Source organism: Hemitrygon akajei, unplaced genomic scaffold, assembly GCF_048418815.1.
Source record: "Hemitrygon akajei unplaced genomic scaffold, sHemAka1.3 Scf000054, whole genome shotgun sequence".
Lineage (NCBI taxonomy): Eukaryota > Metazoa > Chordata > Chondrichthyes > Myliobatiformes > Dasyatidae > Hemitrygon > Hemitrygon akajei.
In genome coordinates this window covers 3,415,115-3,430,292 of record NW_027331940.1, presented here as the reverse complement: position 1 = coordinate 3,430,292, position 15,178 = coordinate 3,415,115, and the positions used below count along the sequence as shown (strand labels likewise).

Below are 15,178 nucleotides of genomic sequence, written 5' to 3'. Positions count from 1 at the left end.
TGACACCATCTGGGTTGTATGAATACAATGTTTTGCCTTTTGGAAGGAAAAATGCTCCAGGAACATTCCAGAGAATGATTTTGTAATTCCAGGGTTAGAACACACAGATGCCAATATTGATGACTTAGTTACAGGGAATGAAACTTGGGAAGAGCATATCTCTGCAGGAGAAAAGCTGTTTGACAGGCTTTCCCAGGACAACCTTACAGTTATCTAAGAGTGAATTTGACCATGCCACTGTGACCTGTCTTGGCTATGTTGTAGGTCAAAGCAAGTTGGCTGTTGTTCGGGCAAAAGTCCAGGCAATTTCTCAAGTTCCTATTCTGACTGCTAAGAAGGCTCTTAGAAGGTTTCTGGGAATGGATGGATATTATCGTAAGTTCAGCAAGAACGTTGCTGCTATCGCTCTCCCTCTGACTAATCTCCTGAAGAAGGGTGAAAAGTTTGTTTGGACCGAGCCTTGTCAGGAGGTATTTGATCGATTGAAAGCCATTTTTATGTCATTAACCTGTGCTCAGGGCACCTGACTTTACAAAGCCATTTTCTATAGCTGTGGATGCCAGTGATGAAGCTGCCGGGGCAGTGTTATTACAGAAAGATGATGATGATGTTGAACATCCTGTAGCTTACTTTTTGAGAAAATTCAATGAGCATCAAAGTAGTTATTCCACCATAGAAAAGAGTTGTTGTCACTTATCTTGGCTTTGCAGCATTTTGATGTCTGTGTTTGCCCTGCACAGAAACCACTTGTGGTTTATACTGATCATAATCCGCTTAAGTGTTTGAGTCAGGTAAAGGACAAAAACAGAAGATTGTTAAACTGGTGTCTGATTTTGCAAGAATATGATATTGTGATAACGCATATAAAAGCCAAGGACAATATCATTGCCGATTGTCTTTCCAGATGCTAACCTTACAGTTTACCTCACAGGTACTCCTTCCTCTTACTGTGATCAGACAGCTGATCACTGATAGGTTGAATTTCCCCATGGGGATGAATAAAGTATCTATCTATCTATCTATCTATCTAGTTGTTGGTCATTAAGGTTCCCCCAGGGTGGTTTGGATGGAGTTGATGTGGAGGTCGGGGCCATCCCAGTGAAAGAACCAGACAGTCAAACACTCTGACCTTGCGACCTCCGGCCACGGATGGTGCCACAGTGAACCTTCTGCAGAGCGCAGGCGCAGTGCTGACCAGATGTTCGGGCGACGGTGAGAAAGGGACTGATCTGGGGTTTGTGTAAATCTACGGTCGGCTGCAGTGGGGAATGTCTGGGTCCAAGCTCTGCTGGACAGCCAGAGTCTCCAGGCTCTCCAGTCTTGCAGCCCCGGTTTTAGTTTTGCGCCTGAGCTGGGATTGCGGGATCAGTTAGTAGTGGTTCCGTAGCGGGGAGGGTGGATGTGGGTGAAGGGGATCAGACTGGACAAGGGTTGAATGAAGTGGCTGGGGATGAGCAGATGGAACCAGCTGGGAGAAGGGATCAAGGACAATCACTGAGGGTCCTCCAGTAAACCACAGATACCGAATTAACCATAGGCACCACTGTATAAAAGATTCTAAAATGACCAAGATACAACAGGAAATTTGTCGTTTTCCTTTCTCCCTTCACCAAATGTTATCTGCACACAATGGAAAGTATCCCATCCAGATACTTCACACCTTCCCATGACTGCAAGGAGCTGTGGACAGAGCTGAGCACATCATACAAACCATCCTCCCCTCCATGGACCCTGTCTACACTTCCCTCAGTAAAGTAGGCCATGTACTCAAAGGTCCCCACAACCTGGGACATTCTTACTTCTCACCCGTTCCCCATCAGGGTGGAGCTACAGAAACCTGAAACCATGTACCACCAAGCTCAGGGATAGTTTCCATTCTGCTGTCCTGAGCAAACTGATAAGATGGACACCTGACCTCACTACTTTACTTGAAGTAATGTGACACTTTCGGCACTGCACTTTCTCTGCAACCATAATGCTTGGTAACACTGTTATTGTTTTACTTTGTATCACCTCAATGCACAGTTTAATGAATTGGTGTGTTAGTACACAAGACAAAATTTACACTGAACCTCTATACATGACAATAATAAACAAGATTTCCCATTTTAATGCTGTGGAAATTATTAGGCAGCCTGGGTTGCTGGTTTGGATCTTCTGCAGGGAGAATTAAGTGAAGTGTAGAATTTTTTTTAGGAACCCAGATACGCGGAAACACATGATGAAAGCCGAGGTGTTGTGGTCACCATCAAGACATCTGCCATCTGACTGACCACCTTCATTGTCTACTACTAGGTACAGTATGACATCTCCAGTTCCCCACCCATATACAATGTCAGCAATTCCTCATGGACATACAGCATTTTGGAATGAGTAAATGGGAAACAGTATTAGGAAAGTTGAAATTACAATTGAGAATAACCCTGTTACATTTGCACTTCTCCAAAAGCTGCAAACCTTTCTGCTCCTCATTGTCACGGTGGCCACTGAGAAGGCCCATAGAATTCTCCGAGAGTAATGGCCCCCTTCCTATTTCTGGCCATCACCCACACCGAATCTGTCAATGGCCCTCTATGATGTCCACTATAGCGTCCTTTACAACATCCACATATTCTGTAGTTGTGATACCATCCTTGACTAGTAATCTCACTTGTCTGTCTTTCAGTTCTATCCAAATGTATTTTGAAACCAATAAACCTTGGAGCATCTAACAGCCAATTCTCTGTAATGGTCAAAACATCATAATTCTATGTTCAGAAACATTTTCTAAAGTTATTCTTGATTTTAAAACTGAAAGTAAGCTTAGTTCAACCAAACTAACTGACAACACAATGCCCTGTCCACAGCCTATCCTTCCACAGATCCTCTGAACATTGCATCTCCCTTTAAAAACATAGAAAATACTGCCCTTCAGCCCACAAAGCTGTGTTGAACCTGTACTTAGATTAGAAATTACCTAGGGTTACCCATACTCCTCTATTGTTAAGCTCCATGCACCTATCCAGGAGTCACTTAAAGGACGCTATTGTATCTGTCTCCACCACCATCGCCGGCAGCCCATTCCACACACTCACCCCTCTCTGCATAAAAAACCTACCCCTGAAATCTCCAGTGTATCTGCTTCCAAACACCTTGAAACTGTGCCTTCTCGTGTTAGTGATGAGTTGAAAACTGGTGATGTGAATATTATTGAAGATATTTGGAAAAGTATTGCTCCTGGACTTTTGAATAAAGTACATGTGAAGTCTGTATTGGATTCAAGACCTTTGACTTTGCTGAGAGAAACAACTCTCTCAGATGCTGAGACAGTACATGCTGATTTGTTAAACTATATTTTGGAATTTAAAGATAAGCAACTTGGTGATGTTGTTAAAGTTTGTGATTTGGAGAGACCAACAGCAGGTGTTATTATGGAAACTAACAGAATTAAAGATCTTGGAGATAAAATGAATGACTTGTTTGGAAATTTAATGAATGTGCTCAGTTTGGGAATGATGAGTGAGAAGTTAGCACCTGTGCAGGGAGTCCATGACGGCCTTGTCCGAGCCGGTAGGCACGTTGATCACGTGATGGTTACTTGTTCTGTGGTGAAGTGGACAAGCGACAATGGGTGATCAAACTCCATTTTCAATACAACAGGAGCTGGTTTTGCAGGAATTTGACTTTTCTTTGTAACAAAGCATGTGAAAGATAAAGACAATATCATGGTAGATTAACTGTTTGAATATTAAGTTTAAAAGTGAAATAGTGATTAGTATTTGTATACACTTCTGTGATGTGCTACATGATAATCACATGGATAACTACATCAATACGGAATGGTGTAAGAACTCTGTGCTGGTTTCCAGACACTGCTCATCGCTAGTGGAGTTTGTGGCTGTTAGATGCAGACCACTTTATTTGCCACGGGAATTCACCTCTGTTCTTATATTTGGTGTCGACATTCCCCTCAGCGCTAATGCTAAGGAGGTGCTCTGTCAACTGTACAGGGCTATTAGCGAACGGCAGAATGCACACCCTGATGGACTGTTAATTGTCGCCGGTGATTTTAACCACGCGAACCTTAAGTCAGTGCTCCCCAAATTCCATCAGTATGTGGACTTTGCTATGAGAGGGGAGAACGTGTTGGACTTGGTTTACACAATCATCCCCGACGCGTACTGGGCAGAGCCCCGCCCCCACCTCGGATACTCAGACCACATCTCTGTTATGCTAATCCCAGCATACAGACCGCTCATCAGGCGCTCCGGACCAGTTTAGAAGCAGGTGAAAACCTGGCCAGCAGGAGCCATCTCTGCTCTTCAAGACTGCTTTGAGCACACTAACTGGCACATGTTCAGGGAGGCTGCAACCGATGGTGACTCTATCAACTTAGAGGAGTACACAGCATCAGTGACCAGCTACATCAGCAAGTGCATTGATGGTGTTACTCTGTCCAAGACCATCACTTTTCACACTAACCAGAATCCATGGATGACTGCGGAGGTGCGTGCACTGCTAAGGTCCCGCGATTCCGCCTTCAGAGCAGATGACAAGGCAGCTCTAACAACAGCAAGGGCCAAACTGTCCCGGGCCATCAGAGGGGCAAAGCGTGCACACGCCCAGCAAATCCACAGCCACTTCCAGGACAGCGGCGACCCGCGGCGCATGTGGAAGGGCATCCAGGACATCACCAACTATACGACAAAATCAACTGACTGTGCAGGTGATGTCTCCCTCCCAGATGTGCTGAATGACTTCTACGCCCGGTTTAAGGTGGAAAATGACATGGCGGCGAGGAAGTCCACCCCTCCTACAAATGACCAGGTGCTGTGTCTCTCCGTGGCCGATGTGAGAAGAACCCTGTGCAGGGTCAACACCTGGAAGGCTGCTGGACCAGACAACATCCCTGGTAGAGTGCTCAGAGGATGTGCAGACCAGCTAGCAGATGTTCTCACTGACATCTTCAACATCTCCCTGAGCAACGCCACCGTTCCAACGTGCTTCAAGGCTGCCACCATCATCCCCGTGCCGAAGAAGTCTTCAGTGTCCTGCCTAAATGACTACCGTCCCATTGCGCATATATCCATCATCATGAAGTGTTTCGAGAGGCTCGTCATGAGGCATATCAAGACCCTGCTGCCCCCCTTACTGGACCCCCTGCAGTTTGCGTACTGTCCCAACCGCTCAACAGATGCTGCCATTGCCACCACCCTTCACCTGGCCCTAACCCACCTGGACAAAAAAGACACACAAGTATGGATGCTGTTCATAGACTTCAGTTCAGAACTTCAGAAACATAGACTTCATCCCTCAGAAACTGATTGGAAAGCTGAAGCCTACTGCATCTGAACACATTCCTCTGCAACTGGATCCTAGACTTCCTGACTGGGAGACCTCAGTCAGTCCGGATTGGGAGCAGCATCTCCAACACCATCACACTGATCACGGGGGCTCCCCAGGGCTGTGTGCTCAGTCCACTGCTGTTCACTCTGCTGACCCACGACTTCGCTGCAACACACAGCTCGAACCACATCATCAAGTTCACCGATGACATGACCATGGTGGGTCTCATCAACAAGAATGATGAGTCAGCTTTCAGAGAGGAGGTGCAGCGGCTAACGGACTGGTGTAGAGCCAACAACCTGTCTCTTAATGTGAACAAAACAGTAGATGGTTTTTGACTTCAAGAAAGCACGGAGCAACCAATCCCCACTGAACATCGACAGCTCCTCGGTAGAGATCGTAAAGAGCACCAAATTTCTTGGTGTTCACCTGGCGGAGAATCTCACCTGGTCCCTCAGCACCAGCTCCATAGCAAAGAATGCTCAGCAACGTCTCTACTTTCTGCAAAGGCTGAGGAAAGTCCATCTCCCACCCACTATCGTCATCACATTCTGCAGGGGTTGTATTGAGAGCATCCTGAGCAGCTGCATCACTGCCTGGTTTGGGAATTGCACCACCTCGGATCGCAAGACCCTGCAGCGGATAGCGAGGTCAGCTGAGAAGATCATCAGGGTCTCTCTTCCCGCCATCACAGACATTTACACTACACGCTGCATTTGCAAAGGAAACAGCATTATGAAGGACCCCACACCCCTCATACAAACTCTTCACCCTCCTACCGTCTGGGAAAAGGCTCCAAAGCATTTGGGCTCTCACTACCAGACTATGTAACAGTTTCTTCCCCAAGCTATCAGACTCCTCAATACCCAGAGCCTGGACTGACACCTTGCCCCATTGTCCTGCTTATTATTTATTGTAATGCCTGCACTGTTTTTGTGCACTTTATGCAGTCCTGGGTAGGTCTGTAGTCTAGTGTAGCTTTCTTTGTGTTGTTTCTGTTACGTAGTTCATCGAGTGTTTGTACTGTGTCATGTAACACCAGGGTCCTGAAAAACATTGTCTCATTTTTACTATGTACTGTTCCAGTAGTTATGGTCGAAATGACAATAAAAGTGACTTGACTTGACACACATTGCTTTATATTCTGTAATGTACAGTTAAACTATAAATTTTTCGTTCGTAAAAATTTCCTTAAAAGGAAGTTGGTGTTACATACCCCTAGGGTTCATATTTTCTGTCAACAATCACTTTAAAATGTCAGGAGAATGAGACTGGCTTTTGCACACCATTTGAGCTGTTACAAAGAGAGAGAGGGAGGTGTCCAATGCAATGAGAGAGACAGAAACTGCTCGAAAGATTGATGTTATGGTTTCTCTGCAAAATGTTTATCTTTCCACAAGGACCCTTGTCTGCTTGTAAAAGTTCCTGCAGAGAGAGGGGAGGGCGGAGCAGGTTGATGGACAGCTGGTGTCCAACATGTGGAGATAAAAACCAGGTCCGCTGTTACACCGAGACACGCCACGAGACACGGAGTTTCAGACACTGAATGAGCTTTGTTGCACCCACAGGAAGGTGGGGTTTTGGAGGATCGATTCGGGGAAATCAATCAGTGGCTCACAGTGTGAAAATGTGCGACCGATGGGGAATTATTTGTGTGTCCATCCTTGCCTGGCTGATAATTCCACCACTGAAGAACGGTCATACGTGTTATGGTCATAGTCGGTGACTACAACAGGATTTCGGAAGACAACAGGAAGATCGGCGGCATCAGCTCACCTCCCACCTCTCTCTCTCCCCAACGTTACTCAACTAATTACCTCAAACTGAACTGAACTCTCTTCATCATCGTAAGACTGTACCCATTTACCCCTGGGTTTGAAAGAGCCTAGTTTTATTCCTATTTATATATATATATATCATTGCTAACCTGTTTGATATGTTTGCATTTATATTACTGTATTGCTTAGTTACTAATAAACACTATTAGTTTATAGCAATACCAGACTCCAGTGCGTTCTCCATTTCTGCTGGTTCTTTAACCCAGTCACGGGGTATGTGACACTTCTTAACAACAGCATCAACCTGCGCAGCAGTTTTGAGTGTCCTATGGATTTGGACCACAAGATCCCTCTGACCCTCCATACTGCAAAGACTCTTATCATTAATACTATATTCTGGCATCATACTTGACCTACCAAATGAACCACCTCACACTTATATCAGCGACGATCGGAGGAGATCGATGATGGACAAACGGCCTTATTGGTGAGCTACAGCTTTTGCACATTAGTCTGTTCAATGAGAATGGGCCTTTTTTTCTTTTTTTTTTGTTTTCTTTACAAACCATATAGTTAAATTAAGAATTATAAAACTCAGTCGTTTAATCGCATATTGTCTGCTGTTCATTATTTCATTGTACTGATTTGTATGAGCGGACATATGCATCCACCCAAATGAAATCTCTGAAGTTTGGCTGGGCCAGGGGCTATCATCCCCCATATTAAGCTGCTAGCCGAAGTGAGAGTTACACAGCCATGACACTATCTCTGAACAGCAGTGCCATGCCCGCACCTCTTTTGACTCCCTTCCTGTCCTTTCTGAAACATCTAAAGCCTGGCACACAAAGTAACTATTCCTGCCCCTGGGCCATCCAAAACTCTGTAATGGCCACAACATCATATCTCCAAGTACAGATCCATGCTCTAAGCTCATCCACTTTATATCAAATGCTCCATCATCTGACCTAACAATCTGGCTCACACCCTCCAAACAACCGAGTTCAACCCTGTTCAGCAGCTCCAGCGGATATGCCTAAAAGGACATTGGTACATTTTGGGTATAACCCGTCCCTTTTGTCCAGGTTAAAAAGGAAACATAACTTCCTAGTTCTGCTTAATTAGAGGTCTATAGGTACTCTGACAGTTTAATTGGTAAAAAATAACTTGATGAGGCCTGGCGTATGCAAGTATAAATTATTGTTTGCCGTTTGCTGGTGTGGACTGTAGGAAATGTGGTGCTGGTACATGTTGCTTCAAGAGGGTTTGTTTTCAGCAGAGGCTTGCACAATGATGTACTCAACGGCAAGGGCAGAACTGGGCTGAGAAGTGGCAGATTGTCCCACCCAGGTAAGTGTGAACTGATTCTTTTCGGTAGGACCAATTTGCAGACAGGATTAATGGTAAGACTTTTTGGTAGTCTGGAGGATCAATGAGATCTTGGGTCCCATGTCCAGAGGATATTTGAAACCAATGCGCAGATTGACAGCGTTGTTAAGAAGGTGTATAGTGTGTAGCATTCATCAACTATGGAATTGAATTCAAAAGCAGAGAGTAATGTTACAAATATGTAAGACTTTGTTAGACTGCACTTGGAGTACTGTGTTCAGCTCTGGTCACGTCATTACAGGAAGGATGTGGATGCTATAGAGAGAGTGCAGAAGTGATTCACAAGGACGTTGCCTGGATTGGAGAGCATGCCTTATGTGAATAAGTTGAGTGAACTCGGCCTTTTCTCCTTGGAGCAACGGAGGATGAAAGGTAACCTGATTGAGGTGTACAAGATAATGAGAGGCATTGATTGTGTGGATAGTCAGAAGCTTTTTTCCCCCCCAGGACTGAAATGGCTAACATGAGGGGGCATAATTTTAAGGTTCTTGGAAGTGGGCACAAGGGGGATGTCAGAGGCAAGTCTTCATTTGGTGCATGGAATGCACTGCCAGCACAGGAGGTAGAGGCAGATACAATAGGGTCTTTTAGGAAACGCTTAGATAGGTACATGAAGCTTTGACAAAGAGAGGGCTATGTGGTAGGTAAATTCTACCCAGCTTCTAGAGTAGGTTATGTGGCCCGCGCATTACTGAGGGCCTGTAATGTGCTGCATATTTTCTTTGTTCTATATTACTGCAGCTTGCAACAGCTAGAGGAATGAACGGCATGTTGCTATGGTTCATGGTAATTCCGTATTTCTGCCATTGCTACAGCACGACCACTTGGGGCATCTTATAAGGGGAGGAATCATCAACCGATTGTGAGATGATTATGATGTAACACGGACAAGCACGGAAACATGGGAACTGAGCGAAAGCTACTTCATGAAATGCAAAAGCTTGAAATGAGCAAACACTGTCAGGGACTTTAAAGAGCTGGGAAACTGGCAGCACATAACAAATCTGGGTCTGACAGAGGCACAACTGGTACATCTGGGCAGATTCAGTCTCACTCCAACTATATGGTACCTTCTTGTGTACAGGGATGTAATATCTAAAGGATCAGTGTTTGAGTAAATGAGACTCACCAAGCTTTCTCCTGACTGAATGAAAGGAAACTCTGAGTCAGACGGGTTCTCTCCAGTTGGTGCTCTCAGTCCTCGGGCTGGTTCACTTGTTGCTGTTCCCTCGTCTTCAGTCGTGGTTTGCTTCCAATTGTGGGTTTTTCTTCCAATAAATTTCTCACTGCAGGTCCGCAGGTCTAACTTTAACCAGAGAGATAATGAAGCACGTTAACAATACAAAGGAGAACAAAACATTTCTGCTTAATGTACCAAAAAACAAAACTCACTGAAATTTAAATGTTGGAGACAAATATGATGAACACATCTGTAATTGTACCTCATACGTCACAAAACCTGATATAGGATAAGAAGGAGCCATCATTCAGTCATGGTGGGATATCAACTGCAAGAACAGAATTAGGTGATTTGGTCCATCGAGTCTGCTCCACCACTCAACCACGGCTGATTTTCATTCCAACACCATATTCCTGCCTTTCTCCTGTAACCCTGAAGCTACTTAGCAAACAAAAATATATTAACCTCTGCCATAAATATACCCAAGTGGCAGCCTCAACCAACCTCTGTGGCAACAAATTCCACAGACTGACCACCCTTTGTCTGAAAAGTTTTAAACAGAAGTATCTTTATTTTCAGACTGTGCTCTCAGATCCCAGACTCTCCACCTAATGGAAGCATCCTCTCCATGTCCACTGTATCCAGGCTTTTCAGCATCTGGGAAGTTTACTTAACCATAGATTCCCAGCCCTGCCCCCCTCCACCACTATCGCCCCTCTGAACTCCTTAGAGCACAGGCCCAGAACCATTGCCTAACACGTAGGTGATAGTGAGGGGGAAATTCTAAACATGGTTTGAACACTGAATCCCCTGGTTTCAATTCTACTGCTGCAAACATTTAAGGACCACCTCTCCCTGTGAGGCATGGAATGGGAACTCATTCTCTCCATAGAACCATGCAACATTACAACACAGAAACAGGCCTTTTGGCCCTTCTTGGCTGTGCTGAACCATTTTTTTTTTGCCTTGTCCCACTGATAGAACCATAGGACATTACAGCACAGAATATCAGTCATTGCTTCTAAAGGAACTGCAGAAACAGACCTCTGATCCCAGACCAGAAATACTGGTTCAATACCTCATAAGCCTGAACAGCTTGATCCCCAGATTCATTTTATCTGGGTCAAAATCTGTGATGTCCCAGTACCCAAACTCACAGGGTCACACAACTGAACTATCACTTACCAACCCTGGAAACCTCACACATCGTCTACACGTCTCACAGCAAGTGGTGTAATCTGAGATTTCCACACAACAGTGTCCAGCTGCCCCAAACTTCTGATTCACCGTGGAAGGAGGAAATCTAGTCCCATCAGTATAAGTATTGACCTGGGCCAAATCACAAATACCGACAGTTCCATATGTCCAGAATCAACATCCCAGGATAATAGCCCAGGCAATAATATTCCCAGGACTCTTTGTTGCCAGTAACACACTGCAGTGTCTTGGACATTCAGAGTTCAAAAACTAACACTCTTACATCAACCTATGGCAGAACAATAACCTGATGATCCTCTGACTGGGCCAATAATCAGGCTGGAAAACCTGGGCATGGGTCACCTGGTACTGGTGATATATTTTGCTTCGTCTCCAGCAGCTAAACTGAACACATTTTATCATTATCTCATTGTTAGATGTGATCTTCCTCAGCACAACTGGCCGTCACATTTCCTGTGGGCTAACAGGAATAACAGGCTTTTCATTTCAAATTGAAATTAAATGCTGGAAACTCGGTACATCAGACTGGATCTGTGGAAAGAGAAACTGTGGGAGACTCAGTATCAGAACTGATGCTGCCCGATCTGCTGAACGGTTCCAGCATTTTCTCTTTTTACTTTCACTGATGCACAACTATTGACTGATTACAAGTTGTTTGTGACGGCCTGAACAAAGTTGCACAAATGTATGTCCCACATTCATTAGTTTTCTCTTCATTCCAACACAGGGTTAATACAGTCGATACAGTGAATGCTCACAACATCCTCCCCACCCCACTATCAGTCTGTTCCATCTGCTCCCGAGGCCACTGACTCTCAATGAGGGGAAGTGACCAGAGAGCGAAAAATTTGATCCACTCCCTGCAGATCCTGTGGCTGTTCCTGGCAACAGGGAAATTAACTCTCCAAACGTGACCAAAACAGGAAATAACAGACTCAGCTTTAAACTCTGAGAGTCTCCGTCTGACAAACATTAACACAACGGCCATTTGGTAACACTGAAACTAAAACTGTAGTGATTAGCTTTACCCTACCTGGTGCTGTATTCAGTAAATCCTCCGGTAGTTCCAGGTAACAAACACCGATTTCAGAAACAACTCAGTGAGGCCGGCATTTCGGGGAAGTTAACGGGACTCAACATCAGACCTCCCGACTCGACACTGGTCTCAGTCCTCACCGATCTCTCCCCCGGCTACCCATCCCGCAGACGATCCACTTCAACAACGAACGGGGCAAAAAATTAAACACCGGGGGCTGTGCAGAGTGATCATTCCGTAACAGGGTGACGGGTCTCCCTAGGGAGCAAATTCCAGTGACCCACCAGACTCCGTGGGGAAAAACAAACAAACTCCCCACTCACATCCCCTTTAAGCTATCCCCTCGCACCTTAAATGCACGGCCTCTTATCTCAAACATTTCAACCCCGGGAAAAAGATATTGTCTATCCACTATATCGACGTCTCTCATAATCTTATAAACGTCCATCCAGTCTCACCCCAGCCTATGCCGCTCTGGAGAAAACAACACAAGTTTGTCCAGCCTCTCGTTATAGCTCATGCCCTCTAATCTCTGCAATATTCTGGTAAACCTCTTCTGCGCCCCGTCCAAAGCCCCGACATCCTTCCGAGAATGGGGGCGACCAGAACTGTATGAAACACTCCAGATGTGGGCTAACAAGTTTTTCAAAGCTGCAACACAACTTCCCGACTTTTGAACTCAATGCTTCAACTGATAAAGACAACCATGTCATTTGCCTTCTTATCGACCCGATCAATCTGTGCAGTCTCTTTCAGGGAGCGATGAACTTGGAGTCTATGATCCCTCTGATCATCAACACTGTTCAGGGTTTTGCATTTAACAGTGTACTGTCTCATACATTCGACCTACCGAGCTGCCAAGATGATCATCACTAATCAAATCTCACTGAGATTTCTCAGGTCCTGTTGAATTTATTGCCAAGTGCACAAGTACGGGAAGGTACAGGTACAGAGAAACACTGACTTGTGACAGCATCACAGGCAAGTACATTCAGATAACACACGGAACACAAATTATACAATTCTCTGTCAGTAACAAGATAGAAACATGTTTTACTTCATCCTGCTAATAGGACCAGAACACCAGGGGCTGAGCGGCGGCTCATCTCAGACGGTTCGGTGTGAAGGTCTCACAACCCGGACCGACCCCGGCAGATTCTGTGAAGGAAGCGAGGCGAGGCCGCCAGTTCGGGAAAGTTCATCCCCTCCCCCTTCAGGTTTCACCGATCACCTTGTCTTTCTCTCTCCCTCCCCACCCCCACCTTTTATTCTCCAGTCCTGCCGAAGGGTTTCGGCCGGTAATGCCGACTGTACTCTTTTCCTGGATTCTGCCCGGCCTGCTGAGTTCCTCCAGCATTTTGAGCGCGTTGCTCGCATTTCCAACATCTGCAGATTTTCTCTTGTTTGAGTTCGGGAAAGTTAAACCTCGGGACCGGCATCAACACTCACCAATGGAAAGTCATTGTTGTCGCTCCGCAGAAAATAATCCGTCTCCGGCTCCCCGCCCGACGGGGCAGGGACCCGGACCCGCTGCCGATCCCACCGCCAACCCGCTTCAACAAAGAATGAAAAACAACACCGCCCATCCAGCACTGAGCATGCGCGATGTCGTCAGGACGTCATCACAGCAGTGGGCGGGGCCTCGGCTACGAACTGCTGAAGCTGCAGATCCGCGGCGAAAGGGTATCACGTGACGGTGGAGTGTTTCCCACGTGACCCGGTGACTCCGCTCATCGCCCCACCGCCGCATTTCAAACATTATTTCATATTTACACCAGATATGTTTTGCATTTTCCTTATGTATCTCCCCGTCCGATCCTCCACCTCCCCGGGTCGCGGTTACGGGTTCGATTCCCATCCCGGTCCGACAAACAATTCAGACCCAAAACAGAATTGTTCTGGTTTCATTTAAAGAAATCTATGTTTACAAACACTAATTTCTATTCACATTCCTCTGGCCTCACTGGACTGGAACACTGAAACATTAAGTGAGAAACAGCTGGAGGAGGACATTCAGCCCCTCTAACCATCAGCAAGTTGGCGGCTGCTCTCCCATCTCAGCCACATGTTTCTGGTCGATCCTCATTTCCTCGATACCTTCACTCTCCACACATCTGCCGGCCTCTGTTTTATGTGAGGACGATCACTGAGTCTTCACCGCCCTCTGTGGTGGGGATTTACAGACATTCATCACCCTCGGAGTGAAGACATTTCCCCTCAACACAGTCCCGGACAGTCCAACCCTGTTTCAGAGACTGGGATCCCTGGTTCAACCGGTAATTAAGAAGAGGGACGCCTCACGTCTTAATAAGCTGGTAAGGAAGGCGGGCTCTGTCGTGGGCAAAGTACTGGAGAGTTTAACATCGGTAGCTGAGCGAAGGGCGCTGAGTAGGCTACGGTCAATTATGGAAAACCCTGAACATCCTCTACATAGCACCATCCAGAGACAGAGAAGCAGTTTCAGCGACAGGTTACTATCGATGCAATGCTCCTCAGACAGGATGAAGAGGTCAATACTCCCCAATGCCATTAGGCTTTACAATTCTACCGCCAGGACTTAAGAACTTTTTAAAAGCTATTATTAATGCTTTTTTACTGTGTTAATTATTGTATGTAATTAGTTTTGCTACAACAAGTGTATGGGACATTGGAAAAAATGTTGAATTTCCCCATGGGGATGAATAAAGTATCTATCTATCTATCTATCTATCTATCTATCTATCTATCTATCATCTCAGTCCCGGACAGTCCACCCCCTTTTTCAGAGACTGGGATCCCTGGTTCAACCAGTAATGATGTTGTGCATTTCAATGTTCACCTCTCAGTCCTCGATTCTCTAAATGAAATGGTTATCACATTTGATCTTTCTTCATATGATGATCCCACCACCCCAGGGATCAGCTTGGTGAATCTTCATTGCATTCTCTATAACAAATACTCTCTAACCTCTTTGTTAATCCTCTATGGAATTAATTTCCATCTTCTGCAGCCCCGTGTTGCCCCAACCACTCACCTCCCACCCTTGTCACTATTTCCACCTTCCCACCTCCCCCCTCACCTGGATCCACCTCTCTCTCCCCAGCTCTTGCCCCATCCCCACCCCTCACCTCTTTTCTCTGACTATTTCCCGTCCACTCTCAGTCCAGAGGGAGGGTCTCGGCCCGAAATGTTGACGGTCCATTTCCCTCCACAGATGCTGCCCGAACCACTGAGTTCCTCCGGCAGTTTGTTCTTTGGTCTGTATAACCCGTGTTA

The 15,178-nt window shown here is 45.8% G+C and overlaps 1 protein-coding gene across 3 annotated transcripts in view; it reads right to left on the bottom strand.

Annotated features, from left to right (window-relative positions):
* LOC140721376 (NACHT, LRR and PYD domains-containing protein 12-like) overlaps positions 1-13,511 on the bottom strand; it is a 71,638-nt gene extending 58,127 nt beyond the window's left edge. For 2 of the 3 annotated variants that reach the window (XM_073036218.1, XM_073036217.1), the window contains exons 1-2: positions 13,373-13,511; positions 9,619-9,795 (exon numbers count right to left, since the gene is read on the bottom strand). The gene's annotated coding sequence lies outside the window, so the exon portion shown is untranslated. The remainder of the gene's footprint in view (positions 1-9,618; positions 9,796-13,372) is intronic. The other variant, XM_073036219.1, reaches the window with a different exon arrangement.
* Positions 13,512-15,178: the final 1,667 nt, after the last annotated feature.